The following is a 16,105-nucleotide window of genomic DNA, read 5'->3' as shown; positions in this document are numbered from 1 at the left end:
ATCACGGCAATTAGTGATGATTTTATTGGTCAATTGTTGTTAGTTTGGAAACTAGGATTTCGGGTGTTTAAATCATTAATTGTTGCGGTTCGTGTATTGTTTGAGGGAATTACCTACCTGATCAGATTGTATAGTGCTATGGTGATAAAAGGGCTGTAAAAATATTAATTTTTATTAAAACAGGGCTGAATTGGTTGGTGATTACTCAAACGGTTCGTTAGAGCGCGAATTCTCGTTTAATCGGTAATTCGTGTGTTGTACAAGATAATTTCCGACCCAATCAGCCCGTGTAGTTTCGTGTGGACTTATTGGCTGTAATATCACTAAGTTTTATAGATACGGGTGTGAGTTAGTTGGTGATTACTTAAACGGCTAGTTAACGCGCGAATTCGACACAATTAACATAAACCGGGTGTAGTTTGGAACCCTTTTTGTCCCCGATTTTAACTAAAGGTTTTTTGGTAAATTAAAGGCCTTGTTGGCTGATGTAAGTGATTTTAGTATGGGTGAGGATTCAGGTCAATCAAATCATGTTAGAACGTCTAGTAGACCGAACGAGTCGATACGGTTTAGTTAGTAATTGTTGTGTGCTATAATTAAGAGGTTTTGAGTTTGAGTGACTACTTAGAGATTCTCTAGCTCGTTGTTAGCTATGTGGTCTGTATCAGGAGAGTTTTATGATGCCCCTTTTTAATATTTTTATGTTTTGGGCTAGCACACACAGCTTACTACGATTTTACATGTTTAAACTATTTGGATGATATTGCATAGACTTACTTATAATTGTGCATTTCTGAAATCATATATTATTTATAGTCTATGCTTGAGGATATTATTAGACTCGTCTATAATTATACATTTCAGAAATTGTATATATATAATTTATAGGCTACGCCTGAGGATGTTATTAAGTTGATTGTTTGACTAAATTGTATGTATGTGTGTATGTGTGGTACTGATGTGAATGTTTTCTTAAACCGCGTTCGGGTCAAATATATTACTTAAGTCCTTGACTTTGTGTTTAGTGACTTGGGGTGAGGAGGCCCGCATTACGCGTTTTGACTGTTGTTTTAATAAACTGTGACCGGGTCAAATATATTACTCGAGTTTGACTTAAGGTCGGGAGGCCCGTGTTGCTTGTTTATGTTAAGGCAGGTCAAATATATTACTTAAGTCTTGACCTGAGGTGGAGAGTCCCGTATTACGTGTATAGGTTTTGTTAAACCGTAACCGAGTCAAATATATTACTTGTAACGACCGTAATGTTTGGTTTAAAGATTTAAAGTTTGTAAAGTATGTATATCTCTCGGGACTTAACCGACATTTCTCGGAAACCTTATCTTCATCCCGGTACGTTAAAACATTTAACTTTCCATTCAAGTTGCCATATCTTTCAAATTTGAGGGGCTAGGATGAATCATTTTTAATGGCTTGTTTTAGGCTAACGGGGTGGCTGTCCAATTGAGCATTTCTGGGACTGTTTTGGGTGAGGTTTTTGCACCAAAATCTTCCTAGGTATGTCTAGTATATCATACTTAAAAATCATGTTCATTGGTGTTCGTTAGTTTGGTCAACTAGTTGTAGTTTGATTGTTAGCGTTCGGTTAACTAGAATTGTAGTTTGATGCGTTTAACATGAGGGTTGAAGTGATTAACGACCAATTCAGCTCGGTGGAACTTGGTTTGATGTACGGGCTATTGAAAAATTGTTTTTATAAGTTATGGGGCTGAATTGGTTGTCGGTTACTCAAACGGGTCGGTACAACGCGCAATTTCGTTTATTGAATAGTTGGTGCGTTGTACTTGCGAGTTACCGATCCATTTGACTCGTGTAGCGTCGTGTGGACTTGTTGGCTGTGATTTTATCATATTGGGTCCACACGAGACTGAGTTGGATGTTAACGACTTAAACGACTCTTAAACGCGCGTATTGGTGTCACCTAATGCTCCCGGGGGTAATTTGGGAATTCTTTAGTCCCGGGAGTACCTAAGGGTCGTTTTGGTGAATGTAAGGCCTCGGGGGCTGTTTTGATTTATTTTGATGATGTCGAGGCTTTAGGTAACTCTAACCATGTTAGAACGTCTCGTGGGATAAAGGAGTCCTTTCGAGGTCAATTGTAATGTTTGTATGTAAACCGACAGGTGTTTGAGGTTTGGGATCACTTAGCGATTACCTAGCTCGTGGTGAATACGTGTCGTGTGTCAGGTCAGTTCATGATGCCTCCTTTTAACTCTTTTTAAGTTTTTGGGCTAGCATGCACACCTAAGCGATTTTGCTTGATGAAATGTTTAAACTATTTTATATAGGCTTGCTTGTATATGGTAGGCCTTAGGATGTTATAGTATGTATGTATGTATTATTGTATGGCCAATATTTGGTGATGTTAGTAGTAGTTATCGACTACGGATGTTATGTATGCCTACTTTGTGTTTGCATACGTTGATGAGATGTTACGTGTTTGGGTTGTACATTTGCTCGACCCTGATATTATTAGTTGGATGATATATATATATATATATATATGTGTAGGGATATAATTTTAAGGATGTCTATATATATATTTATTTATATATATGTGTGTAAGTATGATTTTTTATTGATGATGATGACCTAACCGTTGTATCCCGTTTATTTTAAAATTCTTGGAATGACTATCATAATTATTAACTTTTGATGTTATTTATTTCAAACTTGAACTCACTCAGCTCAAGTTGACTTTGTGTGCATGTTAGTGTGAGTTTCAGGTTAGGAGATGGATGCATTGCCGCTTGGACGTGCACGAAGCTACTTGGACAGTGGAGGGCATGCTTAGTCGAATGTTTCAATAATAATAAACATTTCCGTTTCAACATTTATTTAAATACATTTAAATGGGTTTTGGGCGTAATTCCTGGGTTTCGAGAACTTTTTTTATTAATTATGGTTTTTCCGCTGAATTATACTCTGAGATGTTTATTTTAATGGAATGAACTGTTTTCAAGTTTAAGTATATTATTTTTTTTTAAGTGTGATGGATGAATACCAACTGTAGGATTCCTGGGGTTCGGGGTCTTACAAGTTGGTATCAGAGCCAAGGTTCGAGGGATCCGAGCATCCCCGAATACTTGGACTCGAACTGTAAGAAAAGAGACTAGTATGCCCACCGCAAATGCTTGGACTCGAACTGTAAGAAAAGAGACTAGTATACTAGTCATTCGGGGATCAGAGCATCCCCGAATGACTAGTATTTAGTCATTCCTTTGAATTTAAAAGTTTCCAGTATGTGATTAACTATTCAACTGTTAGATAGAAGGCTAATGTGGTTACGGGCAGGGGGTGATTAGGACGGGCGGGTAAAGTAAACGACTAATTACATTTGTTCAACGTCATTAGCAGTTTACCCTTACCTTACGTGTTCTAAATGCCACTTGTACTTGACCGTGTTAAAATTCTATCTTTGTAGGGATAAGTCATGGTTAATACTCGTGCAGCTAAGAGAGGCCGTCCTAGTGTTCGTGGTCGTGGTCGTAAGCCATGTGCCGAAGCCGAGAGTGAAATCCCTACTTCCCAGCAGGAAGAGAACCCGATTCATGAGAAGGGGGATAACCCCACCTTAGATCCTGCTATGCGTGCGGCAATCGCTGACGAGGTTTACCAAGTGCTTCATAGCGCTATTCTCGGGATCGTTGCTGAGGCCGTTAGGGCCATGGAGGAATCTTTGGTTGGAAAGGGCTCGGATAAGGAAAAGAAGGGAAAGGAGACGCAGGTCGAGGAGGAAGAGGTTTATGTGCCGAGTGAGGATGAAGAGGAGGTTCGTGCTGTTAGTGTGTCTACCCGGGGTTGTTCGTACGGTGACTTTAAGAAATGTGAGCCTCCTTCTTTCGATGATACTAAAGATGCGTTGGCAGCACATCAGTGGGTGAGGGAGATAGAGGCCGTCTGAGGGTTAGTAAATGTGAGGGGGATGACATAGTGACTTATGCTACTGCCTCTTTTCATTCCGAGACGCTGTGTTGGTAGGATAACTTGGCGCAGGCTATGGGTGATCGTTCAATTAGGAGGATGATATGGGATGAGTTGAAAAAGTTGGTTCTTGATCAGTTTTGTTCTCCGCATTAATTGGATAAGATTGAACAGGAATTCTTGACCTTAGAGGTGGGCAGTATGACGTATCGGGAATATACCACAAAATTTAATAAGATGGCTCGCTTTTGTCCCGATCTGGTTACTCCTAAGGCAAAGAGGATTAAGTATGTGAAGGGCCTTCTGGTGGATATTCGTAGGGGTGTGGTAACCACCGACATGAACTCTTTTCACTCGGTGGTTACCCTAGCATGTACATTGTATGATCAGAGGGAGAAGTTGCCGCCGACCGAGGCTAGAAAGACTTGGAACTCAAATTCGTACGGTAAACGACCAGGGGAGAACTACATTAATTCGGCTGACAAGAGGGTAAAGACTGAGAATTCGGATTTTAAAAGGGATGCGGCGTTGGGTAATTGCAAGAAGCGCGGAAAACCGCACAAGGGGGAATGTAAGAGAGGATTTGGCTCCTGTTTTCATTGTGATAAGGTTGGACACCCCTATTTCAAGTGTTCGACGTTGACTTGTTTCCGCTGTAAGGGTGCCGGTCACTTGGCATCAAATTGTCCTACCAGTAAGGCGGGGGGGGGGGGGGGTCCGTTCAGGGGATTTCCTCGAGGGGGGAGGTGGAAGAGAAACCGAAGGCGAGGGCGAGGGCCTTCAAAATCTCCAAGAGAAAGGCGAAGGATGACGCGGATGTTGTTTCAGGTACTTTTTCCTTATTTATCTTTTATTCCACCTTTATAATTTCTCATTCCTTTGGAATCGTATGTGATGATCATGTAGCTAAGCAGTAGTATAATATTATCCCAGGTACCTTTATACTTGATGAATTGCAGGCATCGGTCTTATTTGATTCGGGGTGCCAGTAGGAGTTTTGTGTCTACTGCTTTCTGTTCCTCGTTGCACTAACCACAAGCGATGTGTTTGAGGTTAAAGTCGATGTGTTGGAGGTTAAAGTCGCCGTAGGAAAATCCGTTTCCATGTCTAGGGCTATTCAGGGTTGTTCCATCGAGTTGTCCGGCTATAGATTTGCGGTGCGGTTGTACTTGATGCCTCTTGGCTGTTTTGATATGGTGCTTGGGATGGATTGGCTCGCGAGTGTTGATGCTCAGATCATTTGTGGTCAGAAACTTGTTCGTCTGAAGGCCCCGGATGGGACCCAAATTACGGTCTTTGGTGACCGGAATGGTGCGACGCCACATATCATATCTATGCTTAAGGCGGGAAGGTTGATGCAGCAGGGTTGCGGGGCGTATCTGGCGTATGCTATAAATATGAAAACCGAGGTGGCTACCATCGGGGATGTTTCTATTGTTCGGGATTTGCCGGATGTATTTCCAGATGATTTGTCAGATGTGTCGCCGGACCGCGAGGTCGATTTCCAGATAGACCTTGTGCCAGGCTCAAAACCCGTTGCTCGAGCCCCTTACCATCTAGCACCGAATGAAATGAAAGAACTTATGGCTCAATTGGAAGACTTGCTCGACAAGGGCTTCATTCGACCGAGCATCACACCTTGGGGTGCCGCGGTCCTGTTCATTAAGAAGAAGGATGGTAGCATGCGGATGTGCATTGACTACCGTGAATTGAATAAACTCACTGTTAAAAATCGGTACCATCTCCCAAGGATCGACGACTTATTTGATCAGCTCCAAGGAGCTAGTTGGTTCTCGAAGATCGACCTTATGTCCGGGTATCATCAGTTGAAAATTCGGGAGGAAGATATTCCTAAGACTGCCTTCCGCACTCGTTATGGGCATTATGAATTCCTCGTGATGTCTTTCGGTTTGACCAACGCACTGGCTGCGTTTATGGATCTCATGAACCGGGTGTGTAGGCCGATGCTTGATCATTCGGTTATTGTGTTCATCGACGACATTCTGGTGTATTCCAAAAGTGAATTTTTCTCACGAAAGTTTTGGAAGCTCTGCGAAAGAACAAGTTGTATGCGAAATTTTTTAAGTGTTCTTTTTGGTTACGCGAGTTTCAGTTCTCGGGTCATGTTATTAACCCGAGTGGTATTTTGGTTGACCCTGCAAAGGTGGAAGCCGTAAATGAATGGGAATCTCCTAAGTCTCCGTCCATAATTCGTAGTTTTCTGGGCTTAGCGGGGTATTACCACCGCTTCGTTCCCGATTTTTCGAAAATCGCTTCGTCATTGACCAAGTTGACCAAAAAGAGTGTTAAGTTTGTTTAGGGTTCTAAGCAGGTGGAGGCTTTCCTCGAGTTGAAGAACAGGTTGACGCATGCCCCGATTTTAGCTTTACCCGATGGCACCGATGATTTAATGGTTTATTCTAATGCCTCTTACTTGGGGCTTGGGTGTTTTCTGATGCAGTGAGGCCGAGTCATCGCTTATGCCTCATGGCAGTTGAAGCCTCATGAGGCGAATTATCCTACTCATGATTTGGAGCTGGCGGCGGTTGTGTTTGCGCTTAAGTTGTGGAGGCATTATTTGTACGGCGTTCCTTGCGTTATCTATACCAATCATAAGAGCTTAAAGTATTTCTTCGGACAAAAGGAACTGAATATGCGACGGCGTCGATGGTTGGAGTTGATTAAGGATTATGATCTGGAGATTATGTACCATCCCGGTAAGGCTAACGTGGTAGCCAATGCGTTGAGCCGGAAGGAGAGACCGAAACTCATTCTTGTAAAATGTACCAGCTTATTCTTAAACCCGATATTTTGAAACAGAACAAAGCTTTACAGGTGGAATGGATTATGTCAGAGCGTATTTGGGGTCAAGAAAAATTGTTGGAAGACGTCGGTGATGGGGTGAAGTATAAGGATGGGCGTTTATGGGTACCAAGGTATGGGGGATTCAGAAGTAAAATTTTGGATGAAGCACACAAGTCGCGCTATTCCATTCATCCGGGCGCGACCAAGATGTACCAAGACCTGAAGAAGAATTATTGGTGGCCTGCGATGAAGTTTGAGGTGGCTCAGTACGTGAGTAAGTGTTTGACGTGTCTACAAGTTAAGGCTGAGCACCAGAAGCCTTTCGGGAAACTTCAACCTCTGGAAATACCTGAGTGGAAGTGGGAGCATCTTACGATGGATTTTGTGACTAAACTACCTCGTACTCCTAGGGGTAATTATGACACCCTTTGGGTAATCGTTGATAGACTGACCAAGAGCGCTCATTTCTTGCTAATTCGAGAGACTTTTAATTCTGAGCAGCTAGCCGATGTGTTTATTCGTGAGATCGTTTCTAGGCACGGGGTGCCAGTATCTATAGTTTCGGATAGGGATACGCGTTTTACCTCCAGAGTTTGGAAGAAGTTTCATGAGGAGATGGGTACCAAACTTCTTATCACCCGCATACAGATGGTCAGTCCGAGAGGACCATACAGACTCTTGAGGATATGTTGCGGGCTTGTGTTATCGATTTTGGTGGTAGTTGGGATTGTCACTTACCGTTAGTCAAGTTCTCGTACAACAGTTATCACGCCACGATTGGAATGCCACCGTTTGAGATGTTGTATGGTAGGAGGTGTAGGACTCCAGTTTGTTGGGGTTCCATTGGTCAGAAACAGTTGGGTATTTTGGAGGTGGTTGAGGCTACGACTGAGAAGCTCGATAAGATTAAGGCTTTTATGAAGGCAGGATCGTCAAAAGTCCTATACGGATAAAAGGCGAAGACTATTGTTATGATGTTCAGAAAAAATTTGGTAGTTTGGAGGTGGTTGAGGCTACGATTGAGAAGCTCGATAAGATTAAGGCTTTTATGAAGGCCGCTTAGGATCGTCAAAAGTCCGAGCGCATAGTCGATGTTGAAGGCCGCTTATTATTTCTGACCAATTGTAGGATTCCCGGGGTTCGGGGTCTTACATTACTTAAGCTTTGACTTGAGGTGGGGAGACTCGAGTTACGTGTTTATGTTTGGTTAAATCGTGACCGGGTCAAATATATTACTTAAGTCATTGACCTCGTGTTTAATGACTTGAGGTGGGGAGGCTTGCTTTATGTGTTCGGCTGATGTTGCTAAGCTGGGACCGGGTCCAATATATTACTTGAGTCTTGACTTGGGGTGAGGAGGCCCGTGTCGCGTGCTTAACGGAGGAAAAATATTATTTTTATATTATTATTGTTGTACTTATTGATTTTAAATTTATTTCCTCATGTCATTTATAAAAACATGAACTCACTCAGCTTAAGCTGACTTTGTGTATATGGTAAATTGATTTTTAGGTTAAGAAGTCGGGAATTGCCTCTTGGACGTGCTTGAGGCTACCCGAATGGTTGGAGGCATATCTAGTCGAAGGAATTTAATAAACAAACCATTTTTCCTTTATTGAAAAAATTGAATTACGAATTGTTTTGGACGTTTTCACGGTTTTGTACATGAAAATTTTCCGCTGCATGTCACTCTAGACTTGTTTAAATAAATTGAAACTGTTTTTAATGTTTACTTATAAATATTTGGGTATGATAACCAACTGTTTGACTCCCGGGTTTCGGGGTCTTACAAACATCTTTCAACAGTTGCAGTTGCAACCGTAAAACCAACGCAAGCTTCAATATTAGATAAACCAAAGGAAAAGTTGTGTGCTTTCCTATTTCCACCATTACACGAGCAAGATCACCCATTCCACCCAGATTTGAAAATTTATCATCTTCCTTTAAAGTGTAATAAAAGGTCGTAAGATCACCCGAAATACACCCTGTTTCTTTATTAGTAAAATCATTCGAATACATCTCTAAAAAGCCACTATCTTAGATATGTCAAACTTAGAAAACTAATCACTAGGATTTAAACCCGACAAATTTTCTAACAAACTAGTTGAGATCTCACTAAATCTATTTCTAAGTTCTTTAATTTCCATATCGAAAACTGCATTAAAAACTTCAACCTCAAAATGATGTTGATTGGTAATGACATTCTTTCGGTTTCTTTGATTACCATAACTTTGCACCATGTCTAACATCTTAATCTTGTATTTTTAACAAAAAGATGTCACTTTTGCCAACATCTTTTCATATCCGTTTTGTCTTAGATTATTCAATGCTCGATTTGTCTTGCTTATCAACTTAGATGCTTCTAACAAATCTTGACTCTTTTTTAGAAGATGTTTTGATAGAGCATTTGTGAGGCCTAAAATTTATTCCAACAAGTGCATATAAAATAGAAATTCAAGTTACTTAAAATATGATAGAATAGTTTTCGCATTAGGTCGTTCTTGCACGCTCTCTTCATCTAATTTAATAAATTCAAGTACCTCAACAACTTCCGAGAATAATTTTAAGAAACTTGTGATTGTTCTATGATGAGAACTCCATCGCGTGTCTCCAGCTCATACAAGGGAAACCTCTTGGTTTAATCCTTTTCCTGTTTTAATCTCACCAAGAAGAATTTGTTTTCTACTCTCTCTTTTTTTAACTCCAACATCATATCTTTTCTTTTGCAAGAAGCACCGACCGTATTAGCAACCATGCTAAGAGATTCACAAAATTCTTTAACGTCGGCATGTTTTTTTGCAACAGCCACAATCACTAACTGAAGTTGATGAGCACAGCAATGTATGTAATGTGCTGATGGATTATCTCTTAAAATCAATGCTTTTAATCCATTAAACTTTTCTCGCATGTTGCTTGTGCCGTCATAACCTTGACCCCTGACCTGTGTAAACAATTATAAACTATAACATACATATATTTTATTAAAGTTTATGTAACAAGAGTATGAAAAGTATTACTTGATTAATGCTCAACTGGTTTTTTGATAATAAAAAAAAATGATGGCTTCTTTAAGAGTTGCAGAAGATGTATTGTTTACGTGCACAACTCTAATTAAACTCTCTTTAACAACTCCGCGCTTATCAACATATCTAAAAACTACGGCCATTTGTACTTTTTGCGACACGTCACTAGACTCATCGGCTAACAACACAAACACATCATCTTTAATTTCTTCACAAAGGTTTTTGGTTACCTCTTTTGCAAAGCAATCAATAATCTCTTTTTGTATTGATGGAGCTGTTAACTTATAAATTCTTTTTTGCATTCCCTAAACAATACTTACCAATATCTGGGTTGTTCTCACAAATCAACTTTAAAACCACAAGAAAGAGACCTTTAGAAAAAGAGTCTTCAGATTCATTATGACCATGAAATGATAAACTATTTTCTAACAAGAATCTAGAACTACGAAAAGAACCCAATAATCGATAACATTTTGCATACTTTTCTTCATTACTACGCTTAGTGACATTAGCCTCATAGGATCGCATTTGGTTCAAAAGATTGCCACATTTTTGCACCGAATTATTATGATCACTATTAACTTCTCTATGATGTTCCGTTAATTCCGGTTTCAAGAATTAAAGATTGTAGAGTATGTATAATTCTCGGGATTTATCCGACGTTCCTCAGAAGCCTTTACGCCATCCCGGTACGTCTAATCGCTTAACATTTCTTCCAAGTTGCATTATTATTAAATTCCGGGGGCTAGAATGGAAATGTTTTACAATATAACATTAAACAAAAAAAAAACCCTAATCCTATGTGCAGCTGCCGATCAGCCACTTGACCAGCCCCCCCTTCCTTTCTTCGACTTTTTGATCAATTCCAAGCTCCTAGAAGTAGTTCAAGGTATGTACTACAATCCCCAACACTCTTTTTGTTCACCCCTAATCGTTTTGATGCTCAATTTTGCCGAAACGTTTCGTTGGACATATTTTCGGCCAAGGTGTAATTGACCCACTTCCCGTGGATAAAAATTAGAGTTTCCGGTGTAGAAAGATCCCCAGGTATTGCATTTACATCTTATTAAAATTTCGTGGTCATTGGAGGTGTTAGGTCGGTCAATCGATTTTAGTTCGAAAACTAGATTTTATCAGGTGTAGATTTGCAAATTGTTGAGTTTGATGCGTTAATTGATCGGGTGACCGACCGAATCAGTTTGTACAGCTCTAGGGGGGTTTATGGGCTGTGGAAAAATATTTTTTTGATGCACGGGGCTGTTGTGGTTAGTGCTTCGTCAATCGAGTCGGCGGTGCGCGAAATTTCGTTAAATGTTAAAGTAAGAGTTGTAAAAAGGAACCATCAACCCTATCATCTCGGGTGACATAATCTTGTTGAATGAAAATATTTAAAATGGAATTTGGTCCATTTGGGGCTGATTCGTTTAACCAATGGTTTTAAGGTTTATTACATGCACATTCGACCCGATATGATCACCCTTGGGCCTTGGGCCAAGTTGTTGGGTCTTGGGCCAAGTGTTGGGCCTTTGGCCAAGTTGTTCGGCCTTGGGCCAACTGTTGGGCATGAACGGCCCATTAGGCAAGAGTGTTCTTACGGTCTAGTTTAGTAACGTATTGTGTATAATTTACAGGCCCTTCCTTGTGATTGTGCACTTAGGGATTTCCTAGCTCGTTGCAGGTGTTCGATTGATTCCAGGTGAGTTCATGATGCCCTTTTTACTCTTTTTACTTTTGGGCTAGCATGCACACCTAAGTGTTTTCTTACATGATGAAATGTTTTAAACGAATTTATATAGGCTTGCTAACATATGGTAGGCCTTGGGATGTTAAATATAAATATATATATATATATATATATATATATATGTATGTATATACATTATTGCTTGGCCTATATCTGGCGATGTAGTCGTTTCGACTACTGATGTTGTGAATGCCTACTTTGTGTTTGCATGCACTGATGTTACGTGTTTAGGTTGTACGTTTGCTCAACCCTGATATTATACGTGGATGTTATATATATATACTGTGATATATATAGAGATGTAATTGAAAGGATGTTTACATATACATTTTGTATATGTATGTATGAGGATGTTTAGTTTTCGGTAAAGATGATTTGATGGATGCACCCTTTTACTTTTTAAAACTTTTAGTATGACTATCATAACTATTACTACAGATATTATTTACTTAAAACTTGAACTCACTCAGCTCAAGCTGACTTTGTGTGCATGTTAGTGTGAGTTTCAGGTTAGGAAGAGGATGCCTTATCGCTTGGACGTGCACGAAGCTACTTGGACGATGAAGGGCATACGGGAATTGAAGTTTTACTATTAAACAGTTATTTTTAAAAGTTTTTATTTAAAGATAACTATGTTTATTTGGGGCAAAATTCCCGGGTTTTAGGAACTTATTTTATTATTTATTTTTTCCACTGAATTATACTCTGAGATGTTTGTTTTAATGGAAAAAACCGTTTTCAAGTTTAATTATTTTCATAAGTGTTTTGTAAGAATACCAACTGTGGGGTTCCTGGGGTTCGGGGCCTTACACACGTGGTTTACTCCAACTACAAAAGCCTCCACTAATAAAAGCCTCTCTTCCACCTTGATTACCAACAGTTCCATTGAACAAGTAACAACATAAGCAATATGCTTTTTCCGGTTTAGTGCTATACTCCAACCAATCAAATTTATCAAACCATTTGACACTAAAGCGTCTCCGACCGTTGTGCATTTAAAGTCATGACCTCGTGGTTGAAAAGCCTTTTTAACGAGATATGCTCTTCTTATGTCATCTATTTGTTTAGGATGATAACTAGCAATCGGTGGTCTATCAGCGGATCCGAAGGAAGATAATCCAAATTGATTTTTGAACGTATTAAAGGACTTGAAGGCAGAGGAATATTTGAACTTGGACCGATATCTTCATTTTCTTGCAAATCATTAACAATATTTGAACATGAAGTTGGAATATTTAAACTTTGTGATGAACCGATGTCATCGTTTTCTTTTCTTTGAGTTTAAAAAGGTTGCCAATAAGAGATTGTTTACTCGTCTTCAAATTTTCCTAAAAAAAATTGAACCAAAAACCTAATATCAATTCCAATTTGCACATGAAACTAAAAGCTAAATCCCTAATTAATTCAAATTTAAACATAACCCTAAATACCTAATCAATTCCAACTTAAGCATAAACCCTAAATCCCATAATAATTCCAATTTAAACATAACCCTAAATCCCTAAATACAAGAAATCTTACCTGAAAGATGGAGAGGCCGGAGGTGGAGTGGCTGAGTGAATTGGTGGTGGCTGGAGGTGGACGTGGAGGTGGCTGTGGCGGTAGCCGTGCTGCCGTGGTATCATGGTGGTGGCTAGTTGCAGTGTCGGGAGCAGAGTACCAGGTCTGAGGTCTGCTCTTTGATTTTTATTTATTACAAGGTGTCACACCCCGTTAAGCGATTTGCGGAAGCGTAAAACGGTAACGTAACAGACATAACTGGTATCAAGTACATTGTTCATAAAGAAGCAATATTAACTAATTTACAACATTTTACATATTCTAACATCTTTGATAAACTAGATGATACAATCAAAACTAGTTCTTCAACTAATTCACTTCTAACTCGAATGCTTGTACCGGTTTACATAGCATTGATCACAACCCAAACATATAGCACATAAGCACTTTACTCCACTTTTCTAAATACCTAAAAGCATGTAAAAACAGATCAACTACGAATAGTAGGTGAGTTTCATAATTTTTAATGAAACAGTTTTGCGTACCACACAGTCATAGTTTGTATGTACGCAGGTATGTAAGAAAATGTATTTACGTTTGTGTATGTACATCTATGTCTGTGTATGTACATATGTATGCATGTAAATTTATAATATAAGTTCGAAATTATGATAAAATCGTGAATTTTCGTTCGTACTATGTACCTTCAATTTCCACGTAAAACCAACCACTGTGGCCCCCTTTTTCCATCGACAAGAGTCCTCGTAAAATTAACCACTGCGACTCCCCTTCCGCCCACAACGGTTCCAATAAACGTCAACCATTACACAGAATTATATATGTATATATATATCTAGTATTTCCTACGCTATAGTATTTCCTATGCCTATCCACATAGTACGCATATAATTCTACACCCACACACACACACACACACACACACACATATATATATATATATACATATATATATATATATATGTATATATATATATGTATAGTATATCTCACGTATCATCAATCACTATGGCTCCCCTTTCGCTTACGATATGCATAATAACATTATTTTCTTGCCATTCAGGCCATAATCAAGTTAGTTTGTTTAGTTACAGCAGAACTTGGCTCATAGGCCATACTCAACTGTAGTTTATTAAGTTGCAGAAGAACTTGGCTCATAGACCATACTCAACTTTAGTTTGTTACTATTGTGGCCCCCCTTCCGCCCACAATAGCCCCATGATCATCACAGACCACGCTATCCCCATGGGCATTACAAACTACATTATTTTACCAGATGGGCCAAGTTGCTCGTTTATGATTTTGGAAAACAGTTATGGGGATGTAAACTTTGGTAAACGTTTTGGTTGATAAAATGATTAAGTTATAAAGAAAGATCACAATTTAGGGGTCTGGATTCGCTACGAGCCTCGTTTTGTTTATTTAGTTTGATTAGGAGAAAAGTGCGCACAATCTATCCAAATTGTCCGGATTTCTCACAAAAAGTTCTTTTTTACCAATTAATCCAAAAATATGATTTTTGATCATTCTTTATGTTCTGATATTCCAATAGGTTCGTTAATCACGAACTTGCCGGTTTTCGTCAAAATTGAATTTGTTTAATTTTCAAATTAGCATAATTAATTATCCGTTAATCATTAGATCATAAAATTTTAGACACTTATCAATTAAAATATTCAAATTTTTATAAAAATATTCTTGGAATTATTTACTCAATTATTAATTTATAAAAATTTATTTTATCTTCTATATTTAGCCCGAAAATTGTCCGTTTATACCAAACGATTTCCAAAAATTCCGACAAAATTCCTGAGTGAACAAAATATATCCCAAAACAACCTGTAATAATTCTCGAAGCTAACAATCAAACCAAATACATTTTTCTAGCCAAAAACTACAATGAAAATTCGATTAAACACGAATCCACTAAACATACTTAGGCTTTTCCAAATATCCCCAAACTTCATATGTGATTATAATATACAAAATTTGAGTTTCCCACAAAGTTTCATACGTTTTCAAACATTTTAGATATTTTTCCCAAATAAAATTTCCAATTCGGTAAAAAATTCGCTAAATATTCTCGGATAGTCGAAAAATTACCAAATTTGGATAAGGACTCAATCACATGGTCCCTGATGTCCCTAAAACATTTCATGGCCTTACAATATGCACATCACAATCTTAACCTACAGCTTGTAATCGAGTAAATCGTATTACCTTTGCGGTTTTGGTTCGTTTTCGCTTTCTTAATCAAGTTTCCGGGTTCTTGTGCTTCTATGTAAGCTAGGTACAGGTCCTATATCACAACCCAAGCATGTATCATGAAGAGATCAGCCATGAAAGTTAGAGTTTCGGTTAGGGTTCTAAACTGAACTTTTGAACCGTAAAAACGCCGTTTAAACCCTCTAATCCGTGTTTATGGCCATAAAACTATTCAAACCAGGTTCCTAACCATGTGTAGGATCAAACAATGTTTTTGAACCAATTTTAGGATTTTTGCATGGTTAGAAGTGATTTTATATAATCAAACTATGTTTATTTGAATTTAAACACGATTAAACATGCAAAAGATTGATCAATTTAGATGTGATACCTTAGGGTTTGTGATGTGTGTGAAGTAAGAACAAGAGCTGAGCTTAGAGTCCATAAGTTAGAAGAAGAATTGGTTTAAAATATCTCATTCTTGTTTATTTATATTAAAACAATAATATAATAATATTAAAGGTATTTTTTTTAAACTTTGGCGGGCTAGGCTTATTGGGCCCCCTTTGGGCCCAATTTTGGCCCACTAGTCTCGTTTTTCGTGCCCGAACGTGAAATCCTGAGTCCAAGTTTATTACGGGTTTGGTTTTGACGAGAAAAACATATCGGGTACGACAAATAGTGCGAAAACGAGTGTTTTTCGGCTAATTTATTGTAAATTTAGGAAAACATACTATTTTTTGTAAAAATAGAAAATATTTTCCCGAATCGCTTATAACATCCCCAAAAAGTGTTTAATAAATCTTTTTTGGCCTAACGGATGATACAATGCTTGTTTCGGAACAATCTCTCGCGTTTAAGTTCATAG

This window comes from Bidens hawaiensis, unplaced genomic scaffold (assembly GCF_021521415.1).
Source record: "Bidens hawaiensis isolate Kalapana, Puna unplaced genomic scaffold, B.hawaiensis_p1.1 tig00001299_1, whole genome shotgun sequence".
Taxonomy (NCBI): domain Eukaryota; kingdom Viridiplantae; phylum Streptophyta; class Magnoliopsida; order Asterales; family Asteraceae; genus Bidens; species Bidens hawaiensis.
Note: the sequence above shows the minus strand (reverse complement) of the source record.